Genomic DNA, 6,000 nt, shown 5'->3' on the forward strand with positions numbered 1-6,000 from the left:
TTGTGTAAGTAATGAACACCCAAATTTTATTTAATTAACTAATATTTGTGTCTATACCCCAAAAAAATAAAAAAGGGGGGGGGAAGAAAAATTAAGGGGGGAGGGGGGATAACATGGCAATCGTGTACATATTATTTTATATCATCCTATATATATATATATATATTATGCAAAGTAAATTATCCAGGGTCATACTGAACCCTGGCCCTTAACAATAGGGGAGGTATCACCCAGTATATATACATAACCCTTATTCTCTTATAGCACATTGACCTAGGGTAAGGAGCCCGCATCAGCTATTTGCTGTGCAGTTGCTTCTTTATTACCCATCAAAACTTTTTCACCACCAGTCCTTAAAGCCCCCTCTTTTACACGTCTTTTCTTTATAGGCTGAAGCCAATCTTGCACCTCACACCAATCGGCTTCCAAAAGGAAAATAAAGACGGTAAATCCTGTGGAGATGAAAACACCAAAGAGGCTGATCCCCTTTTAACCGTCAGGGAGATTGGGTACCCCCGTCGATAGGTGCCCCCCGAAGACTTTATTTTCTCCAGTATTGGCCGCAATTGGGCCCTCCGCTGTAAAGTAGCTTTTGATAAGTCCGGTAGAATACTAATCTTGGCACCTTCATAAACTATCGGGCCTACATCCCATGCTTTCCGACTGATCATCTCCCTATGAGCATATCTATGAAAACACCCGATTACATCCCTCGGTCTGGACAGGTCTGTTGCGCGTGGGCCTGGAGCTCTGTGGAGTCTGTCAAATTCAATTTCTCCTGGGGCTATATTAACCCCCAGGTTATGGCAGATAGAGACCACAGTCCTGTGTAGATGATCTTCCTCGATACTTTCGGGGATGCCTCTAAATCTAAGATTGTTTCTTCTACTTCGGTCTTCTGCTGCTTCGAATTTTATTTGTATAGTGGATGTCTGTGCTATCTACTCTTTCTAATTTGGAGACCCTTTCCTCTATACTATTGAAAGCTGCTGTTTCCGCATTTACCCTTTCTGTTAAAGCATGTACCTCTGACCGTATTGACTGAATTTCCCTTCTGTGTCCCTCCTCCAGTCGGGACACCAGGGCCTCCATTTCTTGGCGCGTTGGGAGAGCCTGCATAATTGTTCTCAGGGCCTCTATTTCTTGGTGAGTTGGAAGGGCTTGCATTACTGATCTTGGATCCATACCGCCTGTGGGTTCCTCCAAAATTTCTCGACATCCCGCCTCTAATCCCAGTTCAGGTCTTGCCCGCGCCTAATTTATGTCCAGTGCGTCTGGTGATAATGGGAGACTCATCCGAGGTGCTGCCATTGGAATCTCAATACCAGCTGTCTCCCTAGTCTCTAGCGTGGACGCCCGAGCTGTTGCTGCTTGTGTATGCGGAAAGAAACCTTTAACCTCCTGTTGGACAGACTCCTTTTGCACAGTTTTTTCCTCTCTCCTTCTCCTTGTGCTGTGCATCCCCAATGAGGAGCCAAATTCCAGGTTTAGATATCAATAATGGGGGGAAAGAAAAAAAAAGAAAAAAAAAGTAGGAATAGTACCCCATATAACTGTATTAGCCCTGTGCATAGCATAGTGTAAATACAGCACACTCCAACAGTTTTTTAACAAAGGCTCACCGTAGGCTTCTTTAGCAGTCTTAACTCAGTATAAAATAATGTAGGCTCAGCACCCCACCAACAGTTCAACACAGGCTCACCTCTCCATGTACTTCCATGTGTTGCTTACACTTCTGCGCCTCCAAACCTGCAGATTCCGTCAGTCAGCTTTGCTTTTCTCAGAATTCTCCCAGGACTCCTATCTTTACAATAGGTGGGATGGGTAGGGAGGGATAGGATGAATCTAGGCAGAGAGATGAAACGCTAGCAGCACTAGCAGCCCTGTTGCTCCCAGGCTAGCTTCTTACACTGACACTCACGTCCACCTCCGCCTCCACTCTCTCTCACAGCTGCTCCTCCGTCTCCTCTACTCCCTCCTCTGACCCACCGTCGAGCCGACCGTCCGCCCTCCACTCCGAACGGATCAATTCCCAGCAGGGAAGAAGGCAGCGCAACACGGACGCCAGCGGCTCAGGCTCAGCGGGATCTCGATAGGCACAACGAACAAACAGCGGGAACATTCAGCGGGGACACAGTGAAGGCGGCAGCTTCTCACGACTTCTCACAACAGGTCAAAAGGACAACGATCGTAATATCCGTAAGGGCTCACAAACCATGGGCTGCCATCGACTTCTCGAGTGGGACGCTGGAGGGAAGAATCAGTGCTCACATTACACCGCCATTTGCTAAGCCACGCCCCCCGGAAGTAAAGACTTGTCCCGGAACTAGAAAGGAAAAAAAACTCCACTTACCTTTCCCGCCGCAGAGTTTTCTGTGGTAAAAACCAACAGCCCCAGTCTTCACCTTTCACGGTGGGTTCCGTAACAAACCTTCAGGAGCTGGGGACCCTCTGGAAATCCACAATCCTGGACCTGTAATAGCACCTCCGCCAGTAAAACTTTATGGCCTTAATACCAAAAGTACTGGATCCCGGGGTCCAGCTCTCTAAAAAGAGAAGTGTTTACAGGCAAAACCTAGTTTTTTCAGACACAAGGCCCGGGTACCATTCAATTCAGCCTAAAAGACAGTTTGAATGGATCAGTCTGCATAGCTAGCCCCAGCAATGATTGCTCCAGTGGAGCTCAGCACAGCACATCTTCACTTGTATTGTATATAGTACCTCTGCGCTCAACCCTATGGGTGTAATATGCAGGGAAGATGGGCTACTGCTGCAAACACTGATGAAAGGAAAAACTCTAACCCTAGTAAGAATAAGTAAAGTGTATAATAGTGCTGCGCTGTATGAGGAAAGGGGAAAAAACGAGGGGAAGAATGGGGAAAATGAACGGGAGGGGGTGAAATAAAAGATAAGAGGTGATATTACACCAAAGAATAGCTAATCAAAAACACGCTAATGTTCCCTATAGTAAATAAATAATATTGAAATCCAATAATAATTGTTAAATAATGTGAATCAAGGTGTCGTAGTGCTGCACATATGATACAATAGCAAATACTAGAAATAAAGTGCAAAAACTCAAATAAAGTGACTGGTGCACACATATATGAAGTGATCAGCTAAAATAATCACACTCTGTATAAATAAATAAAGTGCTGAGTTCGTAAAGCAATCCGTATGGATAAATAAAGTGCTACAGTGGTGTGAAAAAGTGTTTGCCCCCTTCCTCATTTCCTGTTCCTTTGCATGTTTGTCACACTTAAGTGTTTCGGAACATCAAACCAATTTAAACAATAGTCAAGGACAACACAAGTAAACACAAAATGCAATTTGTAAATGAAGGTGTTTATTATTAAAGGTGAAAAAAAATCCAAACCATCATGGCCCTGTGTGAAAAAGTGATTGCCCCCTAAACCTAATAACTGGTTGGGCCACCCTTAGCAGCAACAACTGCAACCAAGCATTTGCGATAACGTGCAATTAGGCTTTTACAGCGTCCTGGAGGAATTTTGGCCCACTCATCTTTGCAGAATTGTCCTAATTCAGTTACATTAGAGGGTTTTCGAGCATGAACGGCCTTTTTAAGGTCATACCACAACATCTCAATAGGATTCAGGTCAGGACTTTGGCTAGGCCACTCCAAAGTCTTCATTTTGTTTTTCTTCAGCCATTCGGTGGTGGACTTGCTGGTGTGTTTAGGATCATTGTCCTGCTGCAGAACCCAAGTTCGTTTCAGCTCGAGTACACGAACAGATGGTCGGACATTCTCCTTCAGGATCTCTTGGTAGACAGCAGAATTCATAGTTCCTTTTATCACGGCAAGTCTTCCAGGTCCTGAAGCAGCAAAACAGCCCCAGACCATCACACTACCACCACCATATTTTACATGTATAATGGATGTCTGTGCTATCTACTCTTTCTAATTTGGAGACCCTTTCCTCTATACTATTGAAAGCTGCTGTTTCCGCACTGTTCATGTCTTCGCCATTTGTGGATAATGGCTCTCACTGTGGTTCGCTGGATTCCCAAAGCTTTGGAAATGGCTTTATAACCCTTTCCAGACTGATAGATCTCAATTACTTTCTTTCTCAATTGTTCCTGAATTTCTTTGGGTCTCGGCATGATGTGTAGCTTTTAAGGATCTTCTGGTGGACCTTACTGTGTCAAGCAGCTCCTATTTAAGTGATGCCTTGATTGTGAACAGGTGTGGCAATAATCAGGCCTGGGTGTGGCTAGAGAAATTGAACTCAGGTGTGGACAACCACAGTTATAGTATGTTTTAACAAGGGGGGCAATCACTTTTTCACACAGGGCCATGATGGTTTGGATTTTTTTTCACCTTTAATAATAAACACCTTCATTTACAAATTGCATTTTGTGTTTACTTGTGTTGTCCTTGACTATTGTTTAAATTGGTTTGATGTTCCGAAACACTTAAGTGTGACAAACATGCAAAGGAACAGGAAATGAGGAAGGGGGCAAACACTTTTTCACACCACTTTAAGTGCCAATTGGTCCAAACAATAAATCACACAACTGGATGAACTGAGAGTGAAGACAGTGCAGCTGTTGCTGTCGTGCTATTCACACAAAAAACAGATCCATGTATTGTGCTTTGCAAATCATGCAGGCAATTCAGTGGCACACTCCTTTGCGCTTCGTGGGATAAATAGATGGATGTCCCCTTACCTTACCTCTGTAAGGTACAGCGCATAACAACATATATTGGTCACCATGTAGTTTCCTCTCTCTCATATGACGGATGGTTTTGTGGTGGATGAACCTCATAAAATCCAATGAAGTCACGTGACAGTGACGAACACGTGCGGAAAGAGAGAGAGAGAGACACACACCGGAAGTGATGCCCACACCTGCTGTCCACCGTTCTGTTGACATTCAATGCCTGCTTTTATCTTTTAAAATGTGAGTAGCCAGACAACTTTATCTTATTAAACAATCTATTTATGAAAATACTACACTATTTGGCAACGTTTCTTGCATTTTATGAGGTTCATCCACCACAAAACCATCCATCATATGAGAGAGAGGAAACTACATAGTGACCAATATATGTTGTTATGCGCTGTACCTTACAGCGGTAAGGTAAGGGGACATCCATCTATTTATCCCACGAAGGGGAAAGAAGGAAGGAATGTGCCACTGAATTGCCTGCATGATTTGCACAGCACAATACATGGATCTGTTTTTTGTGTGAATAGCACGACAGCAACAGCTGCACTGTCTTCACTCTCAGTTCATCCAGTTGTGTGATTTATTGTTTGGACCCATTGGCACTTAGCACTTTATTTATTTATCCATACGGATTGATTTACGGACTCAGCACTTTATTTATTTATACAGAGTGTTTTCTCTGATTCATTCCTGAGTGTGATTATTTTAGCTGATCACTTCATATATGTGTGCACCAGTAACTTTATTTGAGTTTTTGCACTTTATTTCTAGTATTTGCTATTGTATCATATGTGCAGCACTACGACACCTTGATTCCCATTATTTATTTAACAATTATTATTGGATTTCAATATTATTTATTTACTATAGGGAACATTAGCGTGTTTTTGATTAGCTATTCTTTGGTGTAATATCGCCTCTTATCTTTTATTTCACCCCTCCCGTTCATTTTCCTCGTTCTTCCCCTCGTTTTTTTCCCCTTTCCTCATACAGCGCAGCACTATTATACACTTTACTTACATCTTCACTTGTGACTAACACCTTAGACCCTGGTGAAAAAACTCCCAGTATGGGAGGGGTTATATAGGGAGACAACTTCCTGTTTAGGGTGTGCCAGTGTCCAGCACCTGAAGGTGGACTATAACCCACATAGTTATTACTGTGGCTCTGTGTCTGTCAGGAACCACGAAACAGACTGAGACAGAAGTACAATCAAATTACACTTGTTTATTAATAAAAATAAAAAGGTAAATAGAAAAAAGCGTAGTCAAGCATAGCCAGAGTCCAGTAGCTAGATCGGGTAGTCAG

This window comes from Lithobates pipiens, unplaced genomic scaffold (assembly GCF_037356315.1).
Source record: "Lithobates pipiens isolate NorthernLeopardFrog02 unplaced genomic scaffold, aLitPip1_a1.2 Scaffold_30, whole genome shotgun sequence".
Lineage (NCBI taxonomy): Eukaryota > Metazoa > Chordata > Amphibia > Anura > Ranidae > Lithobates > Lithobates pipiens.